At 35.7% G+C, this 20,441-nt stretch overlaps 1 protein-coding gene across 3 annotated transcripts in view; it reads left to right on the top strand.

Annotated features, from left to right (window-relative positions):
- Nucleotides 1-2,303: 2,303 nt before the first annotated feature.
- The window catches only part of OSBPL3 (oxysterol binding protein like 3), a 580,670-nt gene continuing 562,532 nt past the window's right edge, over nucleotides 2,304-20,441 (top strand). For all 3 annotated transcript variants that reach the window (XM_053714156.1, XM_053714152.1, XM_053714153.1), the window contains exon 1: nucleotides 2,304-2,504. The gene's annotated coding sequence lies outside the window, so the exon portion shown is untranslated. The remainder of the gene's footprint in view (nucleotides 2,505-20,441) is intronic.

The raw sequence follows: 20,441 nt of genomic DNA, 5'->3' as shown, positions 1-20,441 counted from the left end.
ATGCACATACAAATGCCCAAAGCCTTTAAAGAGACAACTTTACACCAAATGCATACAGTCTTAATGGTACAGGCGCAGAAGCACACAAGGCTCACAGCCTTAAAGCAGTGGCTTACAACATGCACAGTCTTTAAGAGACAAGCAAACATTTTTATAAGCACACCCAAACACACACAGTCTTACAGAGAAATAACCCACACAGCCTTTAAACTAGGGTGATCATATTGCCGCTTTAAAAAGGGACACATATGAAAAATGCATATGTCAGGGTTGTTTTAAAGGCTGTTTAAATAAATGTTTTGTATAAGAACCCTGACATATGTATTTTTCATATGTGTCCCTTTTTAAAGGGGCAATATGGTCACCCTACTTTAAACTGACATCTTGTGCTACATGCACAGTCTTAAAGGGACAAATCACAGTAAACACACACAATGCATATAGTGTTAATTGGAAGCTCTTTAAATAGACAAGTGCACACACAACACGCACAGCCGTTAAAGGAACAAATCATTCCACATGCACAGTCTTAAAGGGAGAGATCACAGTACACACAAGGCGCACAGAATTAAATGGTCTGTTCAGCCCATGCTCAGTCTTAAAGGGACAGACAAACATAATGCACCTGGCCTTTAAAGGAACAACATGATGTTTTAAAGGGATGATTCATATAGAGCATACATTTTTAACAACTTTACAATTGACTTCTATTATCAATTTTCCTTTTGGTATCCTTTTCTGAAGGAGCAGCAATGAACTACTGAGAGCTAGCTGAGCATATCGGTAAGCCAATGGCAAGATATATGTGTGCAGCCACCCAGCTCCTGAGCCTACCTATGTATGCTTTTCAAGAGAAGAGGCTGTGTGCTCTGTTTGTGTTTGTGTGTCCTATGATTAGTATGTTTGAAGGCTGTGTGCATTATGTGAGCGTGCCTTTATGGGTGTGTGTACTGTGTGTGTGCTGGCACCATTATATTGCATGGTGTGAGCTATCCCTATAACGCACTGTGCACTGTGTGTGTGAGTGTGTTTGTGCGTGCTGTCCTTTTAAGACTGTATTTGGGTGCACTTTAAGGCTGTGTGCATAGTGTGAGTGTGCCTGTACCTTTAACACAATATACTTGTTGGGTCATCTGTCCCATTAAGATTGTACGTGTTGGGTGTGTTTGTGGTTTTTGTGTGTGCATATAGCTGTCTGTTTAAGGCTATGTGCATTATGTATATCTACCATTTTCTGGGTGAGTGAGATAAGAATTATTCTTTCAAAGGCTGAGAGCGCTGTGCCTGTCCCTTTAAGACTGATCATAGGCTGAATTGACCATTTAAGGCTGTTTGCATTGTATTTACTTTGATCTGCCCCTTTAAGACTGTTTGCGGTGGGAATTATCCTTTTAAAGGCTGTGTGGTGTTTGCGTGTATGTGTGAGCATGCAATGAGTTACCCATGCAAGGCTGTGTGTGGTAGGCTCTGTATTTTTAAGAATGTGTGTATATGTACCTCTACCATTAAGGATGTGTGTGTAGCTGTCTCTTTAAGATTGAGCATCCCTTTAAAGCTGTGTGCATTTGGGGGTGCCTGTCCCTTAAAGATTTAGTTGTTCTTGTCCCTTAAAGAGCTGTTTATTGTGTGCCTGTACCATTAAGACTGTAAGATGTATCATACCTGTCCCCTATATGTTCAATTAAAATGTGCATGAGAAATAATTCCCCTATTTATCATTCAAAAATGTGTCTAAAATTGGGCAAGTTCGACTGTAAAAATGTTCTACCCTGTTCCCATTCTTCTTGGACAACATGTGATAAGTTGACCATTGAAAGGCTGTCAGTGTTTGTGTGTGCAATGTGTGTGACTGTCCCTTTAAGACAGCTTTTTTAAAGTTGTGTGCTTACTGTGACCTATCCATTTAAGACTGCATGTGGCACAAGTATCTTTAAAAGCAGCGTGGGTTGTTATGACTCTCCCTTTAAGACTCAGAGTGTGTGCTGAGCTGTCCCTTTAAGGCTGTGCAGTGTGAATATTATGTTCTCAGCCGTTTTTGCCTGTAGAGTTGCTATTAGCTACAGTTACAAATGTATAAAAATATGCTGGTTGAGGGTTTCAAACAATGTATCTATGTGGGAGAGCAGAGCTCATATCTAAGTGTGCTGACTGGGGTAAGTCTATAGGGATATTGCAATGTCTATTCAGACAGAGTGGTTGTCAGTCAATAGAAAGTGACCACGCCCCTAGCAGAACCTCCCAGGCTCTTGTTCTATAGTGAGTAGGAGGAGCCTCTTCATTGAAGCTTTAGTGTAATGGGGAGAAGTTCAGCAGCAGTAGCTGTTCTTTCCTATTCTACAGGACGTGATAATACAGCCCTGGGGTCAGCGCAGCTCGGAATTTCTATAATTCCCCCTGCAGCAGCAGGCGCTTATGTCCGTAGTTACAAGTGATGAAAAGCCTCTTGTGAGTCTTGCCGAGCAACTGGAAAGCAGATTAGCAGACGGATGATTGCAAACAGACAGGTAGGAGAACGCATTCAATAACTTGGAGATCCTGGTGGTTGCTGTTTTGCTGTACATGGAATTGTGATGTGGAATGACATAGAAATAATTCCCAGCTTTTAATTTGAATTAACATTATCCTGTTATAAGAGGATTTTCTGCTGACAATAAATATTCAGCATCTGAGTAGCCGGTGTTCTGTTAAGGGATCAAGCAAAGCACCAATACCTGTGCTGTAAATGCTGAAGTCAATTCCTTCCTCAACTATCCGGAAATGAACTTTTTACTTTGGACGTTACCTTTCATACTTATTGCAAAATATTAAGTTTAGTAACGTTCAGCCAACAGCAATATGACAAAGTGTGAATTTATTGCTTTAACCCCTTACTACACGTCTGTTACTTTGTATAGAGAGGCAGCACATTGGGAAGGCATAGAACTGTGTATATTGTGTTTAAGATTTTTCTAGTTGACTCAGTGAGAGCTTTGTGCTTTGGTGTAATGTGACTTTTTTATGTAGAAGGGCCCGGTGATCTCTCAGGAAATGCTTTGCTGGCATTAACTTGCTGCTGCACAGTAATTCTTTGTAACATTTCCTAGATCAGCATTGCAGTAACCCTGGAGGTTTCAATGTGATGTCTGTTAGATGGGTCTCTTCACTCATTAATATGTTCAAAATCAGTTTTTCATTTCTACTGGTCAAAGCGTGAATAATAAAACGATGAATAAAGTCTGTCTTAAAGTTTATCTACATCTTTATGACAGTGGGTCTAAAATGCACACATAGAAAGTAAGATGCATAACAAGTCCTCACATTGTTATGAAATGGGAGTGTGTGTGTATATATATATATATATATATATATATATATATATATATGTATATATATATGTGTGTATGTATATTTATTTTATTATTATTCTTTAAAATTGCATTTCCTCATTCAGTTTTGTGATTCCTTAATTTATTTTTTTCACGCAGTGTGTGTGTGTGTGTGTATATGTGTATATATATATATCTATATCTATCTATGTCATGAACTAAGTTATGATTACCCATGTACCTGTCAAAGTAATGTACACAAAAAAATGTACTTATCCTCATGGAAAGAAAAAGTGTTGTAAATAAACCTTTTGCTTACCATAATTTAAGGCAACAATTTTTGCTTTAAGAGCAATCTCTTGGACTGACTGTTTAAAAAGAGGTTGCTACAACCCCTCCTATTGCATTTATACACTGTTTGACAGCATGCTTAATTGGTTAGTGAGCATTAAATGGATGGAAACTAGATTTAATATTTATGAATGTTTGCACTGAGCATTGCTGGGTCACTGTTTTCTCAATTGCAATGTCAGTCAGTTGATGAACAAGCTCAGTTACTTCCTTGGTTTCAGTGAGTCAGAACCAGGGTGGTTTGTATAGTGCAGAACCTCACCTCAGAGGATATCACATGGTATTTTGCTGAACAAAAGGAGAGGCATTTTAGTTACTGCTTTTGCTACTTAGGGTTTTATACAAAATATGTATTTTTCCTTAAATTATAAAACTGCATATGTTAATATTGTATTTGCTAATATTACCTCAATAATTTCTTCATCAAAAGCTGTTGACTGTTCTAACTTGAACCTTTGCAAAACTCATATGTTATAACACATATGACAATATAATAAATTGCTATGATTACATAGCATGGATAAAGAGATTGAGAAGTCTAAAATATGTCATCATGGAAGGTGAAATATATATTTTAAATGCTTGCAATTGTGTTATATAAATATTTTTCAAGTTTCATATACAAATAAAGTTTAGGGATTAAAAAACACTTATTTAAAATACAATTCTAAAAAACATAAATTATTAAATTATATATTTTTGTAAAACTACACTTTATTTAAATCAACTTTTTGTATGACATAGGTGCTGACAGAGAAGAGGAGGGGTCAAGACAAGACATTGTTTACAAACAATGGCTTGTCAATTATGATGTGATCACTGTGACTGGCTGACACATTAATCACATGACCACTTTATTGGCATCACTGAGTTGCCTCATTCCTGAGGCATCCAATGATGGCCACTGCGGCTGATAGCAGCATGGATTGCAACATGCCAGTATCCAGGCTTCTCTCATGTAATGGAGGTACCAAGCTAACATACATTTATCACTGGGACAGTCTTGTAGCTGACATATTCATGATTGTGTGATATGTTGCTGTCCTCTAGTAAATGAATATTAATTGTGCTTATTATCCAGTAAGCGTTCAGTTCCTAGGGTCCAGTTGTATACAGACATTTGCTTCCGGTAAACTTCAAATTCAAACTAAACCACTAACTTAAAAAGGGACACTGAAATCAAAATGTAACTTTAATGATTTAGATGAGGCATGCAATTTTAAAGCACTTTCCAATTTATTTCATTATCAATTTTTGATCTGTATTTTTATATTAACACATTCTGAGGCACCAGCTCAGCATGTGCAAGAGTTCTCAATGTATATACATGAGTCTGCTATTGGCTGATGAATGTCACATGGTACAATCAGCAGGTAAATGAAAACAATCTTTGGAATATCTCAGAAAACAAATATACTTATAACTTGAAATTCAGAAAATTTTCTATTGCAATTGTAGTGTATTTAATGGTCATTTTTAAAGCAAAATATGTTTATTTGGTGCTTTTTCATGTGCATGATATACATTTTGAGTTTATGGTTTCTTAACCTTGTTCAGTAAAATAAAAAGGTGCTAACTACTTAAAGGGACAGTATATACCAATTTTCATATAACCATGTAAAAACTGCTAAAAAGTAGAATATGCACAGATAACGATATAAAAATCCAATATAAAACATTTTAAAATCTTCCTTAAAGCTCCCAGTTTAGCACTGTTGATAAGTTTAGGCTGGGACACCCACTGAAAGGGGCTGGGAAAACAGGGTGAGCAGATGCTCTTTCTCTCCTGCATATGAAAATACTCCAGTTGAGCTATAATAAATGGATCATCTACAAAACATTTATGTAAAAAAATTGGTGTACTATGTCCCTTTTAATAAGGTTTACAGGCTAAGGAAATTTATGAAGCAGCAGTTTAAAGCTCTAATTCTTAAGCCTTCTTCCCCACCTTAGAGTCTGTACAATGATAAATCTTCCCCTAAGTGGTGAATAATACATTAGAGACAAAGAGCATAAGATAACCGTTTTAATTATGCAGCATCAAAAACAGTCATATACTAGTTACATTTTAATATATATATATATATATATATATATATATATATATATATATATATATATACTTCTTTGTTACATTGCAGTCAGCGAGTATATAGCACAATTTTGTATTATTAAATCGGTTAGCTGAAAGGAATATGAACCTTTTAGTAAATAAATAAAATATTTTTTTTTACTTCATAGTAAATGTAAAGCAAACAACTTACTTGTTTTTTGCTAAATGAGCACTTAGAAATGATCAGTGTAGCTACTTGCTTCAGTTAGATAAAGTGAGCTACCATTACATAACTTATCTTCTACTGCCACATGATATTTGCAGAAATTGTCCTCTAATGAGCATGGACCATAAACATATAGGTGTCTCCTAGCAACACTTTTTAGAAAAGCTGCTCCTTTGCATTCCTGTAGAGACCACCGCCCCCTTGTAGGGCAATGACAGGAAGAATTTTTTTTATTGTTTAAAAAGGTAGTTAATCCCTTTATTACCCTTTCGCCAGTTTTGCATAACCAACACGGTTATATTAATCCACGTTTTACCTCTGTGATTGCCTTGTATCTAAGCCTCTGCAGACTGCCCCCTTATTTCAGTTATTTTCACAGACTTGCAGTTTAGCCAATCAGTGCCCTCTCATAAGGAACTCCACTGGTGTGAGCACAATGTTATCTATATGGCACACATGAACTAATGCCCTCTAGCTGGGACAAACTGTCAAATGCATTGAGATAAGAGGCGGTCTTCAAGGGCTTAGAAATTAGCATATGAGCCTACCTAGCTTTAGCTTTCAACAAAGAATACCAAGAGAACAAAGCAAAGTCGATGATAAAGTGAATTGGAAAATAGTTTAAAATTACATGCCCTATCTGAATCATGAAAGTTTAATTTTGACTAGACTGTCCCTTTAAGTTAAAAAATCAATTAAATGGTAAAATCATTGAAACATTTTGAATAATGCATAGTTCAATGATTTCTATTAAGTATAAACGAATGCTTAGTGCTTTTATTTTTTTTGTTTTATTTTTTTTTTAAATTATTACGGCAACTAAAAAGAATGTTTTATATCCTGTGAAATTCTGCTAAATCATGACATTGTCTATGGAAGGAATATATGACACTTAACCAGATTATGTTGTATAAATCTTATGTATAAAGTGAGGCAACCTCCTGAAGTACTTTTCTGGAGCGTTTTAAACAAATGGTTAAATGGTAATTGTACCTGCAATTGTGTACTGTGTAAATGCTATTAACCTTGTGATATCAATTTGTTAAAGTACTTCAATAATTGACGACAGGAAGCCATGAAAACCTTAGGCCTACTTTGGTATCTCGCTCCCCTTTGTGCAGGAGGTTTGTTTTCTTTGTTATATAAATGCTTGCTTAAACATGCTCACTTTCAGTGTAATGTTAAGGAATGCAAAATGTCATTGCTTCTAGGAATTTGTGTACATAAAAATAATGTTTAAAGGATGTTAAAGACAACATTTTTTATGACACATTTCAAGACACTGGTAAAAATATCTGAAAATGAATTTTATGCAGGAAAAGATTAAGGGTTAGATTACAAGTTGAGGACAAAATATCGCTTCCGCAAAAGCAATATTTGCTCTCAATTTAGTAATACCAGCGCACACAAATGTATGCTGGTATTACAAGTGAGGTGCAATGCAAATGCGATGTTGCATTGCACAGAAGCATTACGCTCACGAGAGTGCGCCTATATATGCTCCAATGGGAGCCTCGTTCTCATGCCATGAGACACGGCATGAGAACTAGGGCAAAGAAGGGGGTAAGTTGTGCACTGATGGGCATCAAATATAAATATATACATATATATTCACAGGGATTTCACAGTCCCCATAGACCGCATTGTAAAGGCACTTATCAGTGCCGTTTTTTTCTAACACGCCACTTTTAATCCCTTAAAACTGCCTCCTGCAGTTATTAGTAAAAACAAAGATGCTACATACTTTATTTTTTTATAATGCACACTACAATAAATTTTGGAGCTATAATGGCTGGTTATTTATGACACGCCCATAAACGTGCGAATTTGCCTGTTTACGGGTGCTTGAAAAATTAGCGCTCCACTTGTGTCATGCAAGCTAACTCTCTGAGTAGTTGTGATGTTTGAAAACTGATGCACAGGCCCTCAGAGCATATGTGCATATGCCACTGAAAAACACTAATAATTTTACTAGAAGCATTTTTGCTAATGGAAGTATATTGCAAAAATGCTTTTATACAAAACAGAAATGTAGCCATGCATTTTGACTATTCTATCCCTTTAAGGTAAAAAGTAAGCTTGTAACAGACTTGAGAGAAACATTTTAAAGGCATGTTGTATTCAAACCATCATCGGTATATCACATATTGATATTTTTTAGTGAAAGCCGTGTAAATTTAAAGTGACGGTAAAGATGAGCTCTCTAGAATAGGCCATTGGATTACAATAGTTGTATATATAAGTCGCTAACTTTTTTTTATTTTTATAAGCACTAAAAAAAAAATGTTTTATATTGTTCCCTACTTCTCCTTCCTCCGCTCCCCTCCAGTTCCAGCTTCAGACAGTCAGCGACGTAGAGAGCAATCCCACCCGCTCTATACGTAGGCATCAAGGCGCATCAAGGGTCAGGACAAAAATGAAGCGCATGTGCAGAGCTTCAAAGGGGCATTTGCTCTTTGGAGTTAGGCACCTATCAGCCAGAAATCAATTGGCTGGCTAAAGAAACGTCAGCAAAAATAGGAAAAAAAAAAGAGGCAATCGGCGCAGGAGTGGTATAACAATTAGAGAATTTAGGTGAAATAAAAGTTTTTTATTGTTGTGTTTCCAAAAGAATTAATGAATTAAAGTAAGTTTTAATTTTGATAATGGTTAAAAGTATCTTGAAGATCGATTTTACCATCACTTTAAAGGGATACTGAAGTCGCTCTTAAAAAACTTTCCAATTTACTTCCATTAAGAAATTGTGCAAAGTTTTTTATATGCGCACTGTCTGAGACACCAGCTGAGCAAGTGCAAGCGTTCATAATGTAAATGTATGTGAGTCTGTGATTGGCTAATGGCTGTTTTATTATACAGGGGTCTGGCAAATTGAAATACGTTTTGAAACTTGTCAGAAAAAAATCATCTGCTCATTTAAAATTCATGCTATTGCATGTTCTTTTGATTATGCACTTGCTGATTATGTAATTCTACTTTTATTTAATGGTCCTTTTAATTTAGCAAGATCAGTTGTGCACTTCCTGCTGTTTATTGCCTCATAGGTAATTCCTGCTGATGCTCACATTACCAGGAACCATAAATCAATAAATGAACAGTAGCACTATAGAGATTTTTTTTTTTTTCCAGCTCATCTTTTGATTTTCATGAATAGCAGTTTCTTACCTTGGAGTTGATAGCCCATGGTACTCTTACCAATAGTGTGCTTGGAATTGGTGGTCAGTAAGGATTTTCTGATTTAATTATGTCGGGCTCCTCCTCTGACAAAAAAACTGACTCTTCCCCCCCCCCCCATAATTTGTTACATTTATTTATATATATATATATATATATATATATATATATATATATATATATATATATATATATATATATATATATATATATATATATATATATATATATATATATAATTAATAATAATAATTTAAAAAAATAATAATCTCAAAACACAAGTTTTTTTTAATCGGAATGGATGAAAAGACTGGATTTGTTGTTCACAGGGCCAGAGAAACTAATTTGTGTTTGGGCAGTTTTATGCAAAGTTTTATCTGTTAATGTTCATATTGGATATTTTTATTTATAAATAATATTATTGAAGACTGTTTGCTAGTCCAGAGTGAGTTGCCTCGATGACTCAGAGGGTTCAATGTGCTTATAGATACCATTGGTTTGATGTATGTGGATGCATGAGTACCCATCATAAAGTGAGTTTGGTGTGTAGTTTTCCACAGGATATGCAATGTGGTGCCACACTTGTGTTTTTCCAGAAAATACACAAAAACAATTAAAATTGTGATTTAATCTTAACTTTTATGGAATTGTTACTCATTGCAAATTAGTAATTAAAAATCAAGTTTTAAGGAAATGAAAACACTTAATTTGTTTCATAATTATTACATTAAAATATGTAAACCTTGAGACACTTTGTCAATCAGATTGTCAATGCAATGAAAGGGGTTAACGGGACATTAAACTCAAAGGTTAATTTCCTACACAATGGTTAATTGTGCAGTGAAAAATTGTTATGTATTATTATCATTATTGTTCCTGCTTTTCCTGTAACAAACCTCTAAAAAAAAATAGTGTGTGTGCCCCTCTAGGCAGGTAGAATTTGACCCTGCAAAATTCTGTTCTACACCATGATTGCTGAATCTCTGTACAAGCTCATTTATATCATTGGCCACAACAAAGGGGATAAGATAAGCATACTCAAGGGACATATACTTGGATTGCAAAACAATTCTCATTTTGTAAAGAAATTGAGTGTTTCAAATGCTTTTAAAACATGTATTTTGCAATGTAGTGCCTAATTGCTGATATAAGCTGTGCAGCTCTGGTGCATAAACCTTTAACTCCCTGTTTTCAGCCCATGGTTCAGTGTGATAAGAGATCACACATTAAAGCTTTACAGCTTCCTAAAGGGATAGTGAAATCAAAATTAATGTTTCATGATTCAGCTAGAATGTGCAGTTTTATACAACTTTCTTATTTACTTCAAATTGGCTTTGTTCTTATGATTCAGAAGCAGCAATACACTATCGGCCTAGCTGAACACATGAACACTTGTGTATATGTGCAGCTACAAATCACTAGCTAGCTCCTAGTAGTGCATTGCTACTCTTGAGCCTACCTAAGTATGCTTTTCAACAAAGGATATAAAGAGAAAAGCGAATTTGTGCATGTGTAAGGGTTGCAGGCTCTAACCATGGCACAGTAAGGACCTCGCTAAGGGTAAGTGTAGCAGGGAAATCCAGGGCCGAGCTGGCAGTCTTGTTAAATCAGTTGGAGCCTCTATGTTGAGGATATCGTAGGGTGCACTGTGGGCATGCCGGTGCCTAAAAATGTTCTGGATGGAATGCCCTGGGCTTAGCGCATAGGAACTGCAGGATTCTTCTGTTTATTGAACTGGCTATAGATAGAGCGATTTAGTTTGTTTGTAGAGTTTTAGGTGTCAAAGTTGTAAAAGGCCACTCTTGACAACAGTCTGATGCTTGGTTATTCTGATTAATTATTGCAAGTGTCCAAAAAGGAATGCACATCTCTACAGATTTTATAAAAGAGCGAAGTTGATAAGTTGTTTAAAATTGCGTGCTTAGTCTGAATCGTGTTTAAAGGGACAGACTAGTCCAAAATAAACTTTCATGATTCAGATAGGGCATGTAATTTTAAACAACTTTCCATTGTACTTTTATCACCAATTTTGCTTTGTTCTCTTGGTATTCTTAGTTGAACTGTTTTTCACCTCTAGAGGGTATTAGTTCATGTGTGTCATATATATATATATATATATATATATAACATTGTGCTCATGCACGTGAAGTTACCTACGAGCGAGCACCGATTGGCTAAAATGCAAGTCTGTCAAAAGAACGGAAATAAGGGGGAAGTTTTCAGAGGCTTACATACAGAGGTAAAAACTGATGTTGGTTATGCAAAACTGGGGAATAGGTAATAAAGTGATTAGCTATCTTTTTAAACAATAAAAATTCTAGTGTAGACTGTCCCTTTATTATTGTATTTACTGTTCTTTAAGATCTGATAACTGAGATAACAACTTCATCTTGATTCACCAAGCCTGCCAACTACCAGTTTGATGCTAAATAACTCTCTTCTTTGATATCAGATGTACCTTTTGGTTAGACAGTCGCATTACCTGTTCTGAACTGAGATATTTCCTTTTGGAATCTGACACTTGAGAGACGTTTTAATCTTCTGTTGAGTCCATCAAGAAGTACTGGAGCGCTACTAGCACTGACATCAATGCCACCATGTTTAACCTTTTTCTTCAAGTAAAATAAAATTTAAAATGATTATAGAGTTTCTGACTACTTACAAGGAACTGAATATTACTGCATTAAAGGGACAGTTCACCCAAAACATGTCTCCCCTTTTAAATTGCTCCCAATTATTAATTTTACCTGCTGGAGTGTTTTAAATTGTTTACAAGTAGCTCCTTTACCCTTATTTTGGCATTTGAAATAGATGATTTAGCCTGTGGTATCCCAACCTATACTGAAAGTTTCTATACTGGAGTATATGCTATTGACAAGCCTAAGTAAACACAGCCAGCAGAAGAGATTACACTCTCAGTGGGGGGCATGATAGTTAAGTGATAAAATGATAATTTTCCATTGTTCTCTCTAAGTATTGAGCAGTGGTTTTCTAGACAAATATAAGATAAGGAAGCAAGTCTGTGTACATAAACTTATGACATAATGAGATCTGATATTACCTGAAGCTCAACCCATTGTAATAGGCTGTGGTTTAAAAGCACAAAACCAGCTACACAAATAAACCGAAAAATGCAATTTCTCATACATTTTATACTCTGCAGCTGGTATAACAAGTCATTGAAAATACATTCATATAAAAACAATTTTACAGTGTACTGTCCCTTTAAGTCTAAAACATTTATTATTGCATTGTATGTTATCTCGCTTGGGCTCCTATCCATGAGTCTTACATATTATCCTGTAGCCAGAGTCCCCTAGCAATAGTAACCATAGATACATTTATATTGTGCTGTAACATAGGACACAAGTCCTGTTGTAAATAATTGTATATTTTTGTACTTTCATGAATGAATTGGTGCATCTTTACACATATTGTATCATTTCTTTATGTCCATTTAAATAGTCATGTATTAGAGCTGAAGTGTCCTAAAACAGGAGTAAGAAATGATTTTACAGATAGCTGAGAAGGTCATTTTATAAACTGAACAATTTTGGGTTTTTAATTTTACCCATTTACTTACATTTTATTTAAAATCTGCTCTATCAGTGGAGTTTAACATGGAAAGAACAAAACAACTGTTAATAGAGTCTTTGTCCCAAAGAACTTGCACTCTAAGTAGAAGTGAGAAATATATACAAATAAATGAGGGTGATGGTGTAAGTGCATTTATTTGTTTTTGATTGTGCCTTAGTGTCAGGGAAACAGTTCCTGTATCTCAGTGGAAGGTTTGCGTAATTGTTAGTACAGTTATGTGTTCTCTTTCTATTGAATTCATTTTGTTTCTGCTTTTTTAATTTATATTTATACAATTGTTAAATATGTTTTTTGAATAGTATGTTATGTTACTGTCTACACCTTCAGCTATATACGTCTTTATATATACTCTATCACTATGGTGACTGAGCTTTTGCTCATTATTATTTGGTAGTTATTTTTAATTACATTTTAAATTGGATATGGCCAATTTATCAACTCCTTGTGTTATGAAGGTGAAAATAGAACATTTTTATATGTTTAATATCTATTTAGATAGTAAATAAAAAGTACATTTTAACTGGTGTTACTGAGGAAACACAGCCAGCTGTCTTTGAGTCAAATATTGTATTCTTAACCAAAAGATAAGCTCAATCAGCAGATGTGTCTATTGATGTTCACACAAATTCTTTGGTTGTACAGCAACCTGGTGCTTTGTTACAATAAAGTAATGTATGACTTACATATACATATAACATGTATTTGTGCTCCAAGAAGAATTGTTTCTGTCTGCAGGTCTCATAGTAGAATCTTTGGTTGTGTGGAAGGTTCTGTGCAAATCTCATATTGGGGAGTAATTTTCCTTTATTTCATATTTACTCTAGTCAGATGTAAGATTGGTATAGCTTAAAGGGACATGATACCCAAATGTTGAAATGCTTGAAAGTGATGCTGCATAGCTGTAAAAAGCTGACTAGAAAATATCACCTGAACATCTCTTTGTAAAAAAGAAATATATTTTACCTCAAAATGTCTAAGTATTCACACCCCATTGTAAAGGACTTTAAGCAGCAAGTCAGTATTACCTGCAGCTTGGCAGTATCTTAAAGATAACTTTTTATACAGCACTTACTCTGTTGAGCTGAGCAGGGCTGGCCTCTTAGGGTATAGCGAGCGAGGCTGCCGCCTTGGATACCGCAGTCAGGGGGACCCATTCGCACTGGTGCCAACTGTATTTTGTTTCATGGCTTTTTTTTTTTTTTGGCATGCTGCATTTTTAAAAATAAAACAATTGCAGCATTTTTTCCCCCAGGACCTTTAGGAGGCAGTATCACATGCAATGATCTGATTGATTGGAGGATTATACTATAATTCTCCAATCAATCAGATCCTTGTATGCTGCCTGAATAAGAAAGAGGGTGGTGACTGCTCATGGTGATTTGTGAAGGGGCGGGTGTAAAAGCAGTGAGTGCAGTGGAAAGCAGAGTGGAGAGCGCGAGCATGTAGTGTAGCCAAGCAGTAAGCACAGTGGAAGTTCTAAGAAGTGTATGAGGATTGAGGACATTTACAGTGAAACTTAAAGAGAAAGTAAGTTAGAAATGGAAGGAAAAAAACAAAACTGTTAATACACTTATGAAAGCTGCCACCAAGAGACTTAAAGTGTAAAACTCTCTGGACGTTGCATATATGCTTTTTTAGACATTGTCTGCTTGCTGCCTGATGCCTGTCATACATCATTTTGTCCAACCTGTGCTATCTCTTATGATATCTGTGTTAAGCTGCATCTTTCCCTCCCTCCCTATTCACTACGGAAGAGCTGAAAACGTGAGGTCAAATTGTTGTGGGCAGCCGTGTGTGTGTGTGTAATAAATATAATGGTCTCAATAAAACATAGATGTTTCATCATGAATTTTCTGGTTTATTTTTGTGTGGCACAAGTTATCTACCTTATTTGTTTTATTTCTCTACACTTACTCTAGTAGATTAAGTATCCATCTTTATTCTTTTTTTTTATCAATCATGTGAGATCTAGAAGTTGTAATTTTAAAAAAGGTGATTCTTCAGTTTCAAATGAGGAGTCTTAAGGCTGTATGGATTAATTTTCACAGAGGGGAAAATACACCATTTCATTGCTCTATCCGTTTTATTATGCAACATGTCTATATAAAGAAACCCTTAAATAACCAACACATTTTTTTGAATGACAAGGAAACAAAAAAAAAAAAAAAAGAAAAAACTGTAATGCATTTTGTAATGCACATATTATATGCAAGAAATAATAAAATAAAAAAATCTGTCATGATTCAGACAGAGCATACAATTCTTTCTATTAGTATCCTTTGCTGGAGGATCAGCAATGCACTGCTGTGAGCTAGCAGACCCTGTCAGGTGAGCTAATGACAAGAGGCATATATGTGCAGCCACCAATCAGGAGCTAGCTCCCATTAGTGCATTGTTGCTCCTGATCCTACCTAGGTATGCTTTTCAGCAATGGATATCCAGATAAAGAAACTGCATTCGAGGAGCACCAGCTTAAAGTGAAGGTAAAGTCAAAGGCTCTATTACAAACAATTATAGATATGAAGGCAAATAAATATGTTTCATTCATCAATATTTGCAAAAACATATATTACCTGAGATATCTAATTTTATTGACATGTAATCGGCTTTCCGAAAAACAACCCGTTCCCTTTTTTTTTTTTTTTAAATAACGATCACGTGCTTGAGACATCCAATTGATTCTCTGGCCGTTAGGCGGCCGTCAAATTTCGTCATCAACATAGTGGTCTGGATGCGCATGCATAACATTTTCTCCTCCTCAATTTCCAAGCGTGTGTGTCCTCGTTTCGCGCATGCGCGGTATAAACTTTCGGTTGTAGTTATAGTAGGAGCTGCAGAGGAACTCAGACTGCAACAAATCGTAAACATTTGTCTCGCTCCGATTACCTACATCAACTTCTGTTATTTTGGTAAGTTAAAAACGATCGCATTATCTGCATGCGCAGTTACTCCATGCTCGATGTGCACGAGCTTACTAGACACGTATAGAGTGGGTGGGACCGCTCTATACGTCACAGTATCATAAACCAGGAAATGGAGGATGGGAGGAGATTCTGCAGGGAACGGCATGAAAAATAAAGATAAAAATATACCTAAATAAATAAAAAAAATTAAAAAACAAACCTAGCGCCTGTATTTGACTTAGTAAAAGGAACATAAATACAATTGCTAGTTAAGAAAACTTTACCTTCACTTTAATAAAAACTTGCATTATTATCCATATTAAAAATCAAGTGTCACATGGCTTGACATACAAATGCATTAAGGACTGTAAACAACTGACGCGTTTCGGCTCTTGGTCGTACTCTAAGCAGTTTTTATTAAGCTGGTGCTCCACGAATGCTGTTTTTTTTTTTTTTATCTGGATTTACATGACCCTCAAATGTAGCACAGCCGCAGCTAACAAGCAGATACACCTTCTCCTCCTGTGATTGGTTGCCCTACCTGATTGACAGTACATTGAAGCAACTGGAAGAACCGCTTGTGTATGGTGTCTGAAAGCGGATGTTGGAAATGTGATCATTTTACCAAGTCTGCACAGGTGTTAAGTATTCCCTAGGTAAAGGGCGAAGTCAGAGTTACAGACTTTCCAGCAGGCACATCCAAGGACCGGACAAACCATTACGAAGCAGGGTAAGAGTTAATAAACTTACTACTACATTCAAAATATGGTTACGCTTTGAGTGTAATTTAATATTGGGACAGAGACTCTTCCTTGTAAACATTGCCTTTTGGAGAACTTTAGATAGAATATACCTGGAATTTCGCATTTAATCTATACTTTATTATAGTGCTTTTATTAAAAACAAAATTCTGTGCCTATAAACTGTAAATGCTAATGTCAACAACGGATACCAAGAGAACAAAGGAAATTAGGTAACAGAAGTAAATTGGAAAGTTGTTTAAACTTGCATGCTCTATCTGAATCGCAAAGACAATTTTTGGGTTTAAGCTTTTGAAATTGTAAAAATGTCTTACCTGTATTAACGGATATATACTTACTGAATACTCTTATTACTCATTCAAAATGATCTGCTCACTATATTTGTTTCCTTACAAATTGCCAGCCTATTGCTCAGTTTTATTTGATAACTCTATTTTCAAATGGTGAGTCTATGTGCAGGGCACAGAATGATCTGAAGGGACATTAAAGTTTTTAATAGCATTTTTATTTCACTTTAAGGGACATGATACCCAAATGCTTGGGTCACTTGAAAGTGATACAGTAACTTTGTAAAATAACTTTAGAAAACATCACCTGAACATCTCTAAATAAAAACCAGATGGTTTAACCTCAAAATATTTATCAGGAGCTGCATTTCATTATATAGTGGCTTTAAGCAGCCAATTAGGATGCTAGTCCTGAATATATATATATATATATATATATATATATATATATATATATATATATATATATATATATATATATATATATATATTATACATTTTATTATATTTTTATTTTTTTATTGTCTGCTTTTTACCGTTAAACTGCATCATTCAGTCTCTTTAACCCAACTGGCAGCCCATTAGTCTAAAGCTCTTTTTTTTAAAATTTTTTTAAATAAAGTGGCTTGCACCCCTGGCCCTCTGCTCCACCAGCATCTGTCATTTGGTAACTATCTACTCATAGTAGTAGTTTTTTTTTTTTCTTTTACTAATGTAGTAAGCCCAATACAGAAAATAGCTTGACCCACTTTTTTTTAGATCTGCTCCTCTGTGAAATAGTGCATTCATGATATTGTATTCTAGGAGAATGGACCTGATGAAATGTCAGTAAGTTCCTTATTAGGTGACTAAAGTTATGGGACTCATTTATGAAGCAGTGTTCTAAAACCATTACTTCCTAACTAAACCACTTTAAGAGGTGGTCACTTAAAGTGATGGTAAACCCAAGCGTATAACAAAAACTAGGAGTTACCATCACTAAAAATAATCATTAGTTTCTGTCATTATCTCCTAAAAAAATGGTATTAAACTCACCTTATCTGTGAGGAAAGTATATCCCTAACTCAGTGCCTCTTCTTCAATAAGGTGACGTTTCCACCTCTAAACCAATAGCCTTACATGTCAACTGACATCCTAGCAAGGCTATTGGTCTAGAGGTAGAAATGTCACCTCATTGGAGAAGTGCACTGTGCTGTGGGCTGCTGGAGGTGAGTTTAATGCTGGTTTTTAGGAGATTATGACAGAAACTTTATTTTTAGTGATGGTAAATCCTACCGTTTGTTATACGCTTGGATTTACCATCACTTTAAAATAACCCTGGGCTGATCAAACCAGGCTGATTGACAATACCTGCTCTTGCACTATTGTGTGAGAGCAGGGGGACAGATTCTGCAAGAGAGCTCTTGGGCAATCTTAAATTTGCTGCTTCACTGGAGGAGATTAAAGACAGACAGGTTTCCTGTCTGGGAAATTGTCTGCCATACTTTTTTAAAGATACCATTTTGGCAAACAATGTATGTATGTATTACATGTTATTTACAGTTGTGTATGGGATATTGGCTTTTTGTTTGGTTTACTATAATAATACTGTTATACAACTGACACACATACAGATATATATTTTTTTGCATTTCATGATGCAGTTTGTGTTGTCTGTTAACATACCCTCAAAAGCGCTATTTTTAGTGCTGCAGCAGTTAAAATGATAAATTGGTGTTAAAGTAGGAACAATAGCACATTAAATAGTGTTTGTGAAATAAATGGAATTTGAGCAGTATGCATTTTTTTTCAGTGTGAAATGATTAATGCCTTTCAGTTCTTAAATGAGTTCTGTCAAATAACAGATGGTATTTGCCTCTTTTGGCATAATGAATACAAACATTTCTGTGCAAGATACTCATGAGCTATGAATTAAGGTGTGTATACTTTATTAACCATTTAAAGCAGGGATCTCAAACTTCACTTACCCAATGGCAAAGTGATCTTCTCCTATGGGGCCGCTTAAACAAAAAACAACAAATTTCCAAATATGTATATTTATTCAAAAAAGCGACTGAACATGTTAAAATCTGTTGACCCTTAATATGTAAGACAACCATCTTTTAAAGTGATTATTTGGTACTTTTCCATTAACGGACCGCCATTCTGTTGGTGACTATAGTATGCCAGCAGATGGCGCTATAGAGTTTTGGTCTGTTAAAAACCTTTTCAGAATTCTGGCAATGCTGAGACACCATATCACCTCGGCTGGGTGGCCATTCCAAGTATACAGTTATAGCCAAAGCTATGTTGTCTAATCTTTATCAGTTGAACAGAAATAGATTAGCTCAGTGATGTATTTTGTTATACTTTGTATCTTGTGAGTGACAAAGGAAGACTATGACGGCAATAAGGTGAAAAAATGTTAGTCACAAGATGATTTTTTTTTTTTTTTACAGTTTTAAAACTTTTGTCCAATTTATGCAGACATCCAGGCAATCCCCAAGGTTTTACATAGTTTTTCCATCCCACTGTATATGCAAAATAAATTAACTGCATTGCTGTTATTAATATTATTATTTTCAGTTATTTGTAGAGCACCAACAGATTCTGCAGCACTATAAGCATAGGTTCTAATATGCAAGGTAACATTTATGGGAGACAAAAGGGATAGAAGGCCTTGTCAATAGTTGTACTGTTATAAAATCAGCTAACCTGAAGGTGATCTGCAAAACAGCTGGGCTTGTAGGCTTACATGCTAAGGGAGCTTAAGGGGTTGACAAAAGGAGGAGAGGAACTAAGATAAGAACATGTTTGTGTATATTCTATGCATCCCTGAACAGTAGAGTCTTTATGGGACGTTTGAAAGTTTGAAAATTAGGGGAGAGTCTTGTAGAGTGAGACAGAGTTCCACAAGATAGGGGTCCATCTGTAGAAGTCTTGCAGACAGGAGTGTGAGGAGGTAACAAGAGGAGGAGAGAAGCAGTTCATGAGCAGAGCAAAGGGGGCGGGAGGGAGACTATTTGGAGACAAGGTCAGAGATATTGGGGTGGAAAAGTGTTATTAGAGCCTTGAATGTCAGTCAGGATTTTATGTTTTATTCTGGAGATTAGAGAAAGCAAGTGAAGTGATTGGCAGAATGGTGCAGCAGATGACGAGTGACGTGTAAGGAAGATCAGTCTGGCAGAGATATTTATTATGAATTGTAAGAGAGATAGACGGCAGTTACTGAAGCCGGAGAGGATGGCGTTACAATATTTGAGGCGGGAAATGATAATAGAGTAGATTAAATTCTTAGTTGTGTCTTGTGTGAGGAGATGTTTCTTTTATGTAATTAGCAAGAGTCCACGGGCTACTGACGTATGGGATATACAATCCTACCAAGAGGGGCAAAGTTTCCCAAACTTCAAAATGCCTATAAATACACCCCTCACCACACCCACAAACTTTGCCTCCTATGAAGGTGGTAAAGTAAGTTTGTGCTAAGATTTCTCAGCATTCTGAAGCCTGATTCCTCTGAGTGCAGTGAATGTCAGAGGGATGTGAAGGGAGTATCGCCTATTAAATGCAATGGTTTTTCTCAAGGGGAATCTAGCTCATAGGTTCTCTGTTATCGGTCGTAGAGATTCACCTCCTACCTCCCTTTTCAGATTGACAATATACTCTCATATTCCATTACCTCTACTGATAACCGTTTCAGTACTGGTTTGGTTATCTGCTATATGTGGATGGGTGCTGTTTGGTAAGTATGTTTTCATTACTTAAGACACTCTCAGCTATGGTTTGGCACTTTATGTAAATATATGTA

Source organism: Bombina bombina, chromosome 5 (assembly GCF_027579735.1).
Source record: "Bombina bombina isolate aBomBom1 chromosome 5, aBomBom1.pri, whole genome shotgun sequence".
In the NCBI taxonomy this organism is placed as follows: Eukaryota; Metazoa; Chordata; class Amphibia; order Anura; family Bombinatoridae; genus Bombina; species Bombina bombina.
This window is presented reverse-complemented; position numbering and strand designations above follow the sequence as displayed.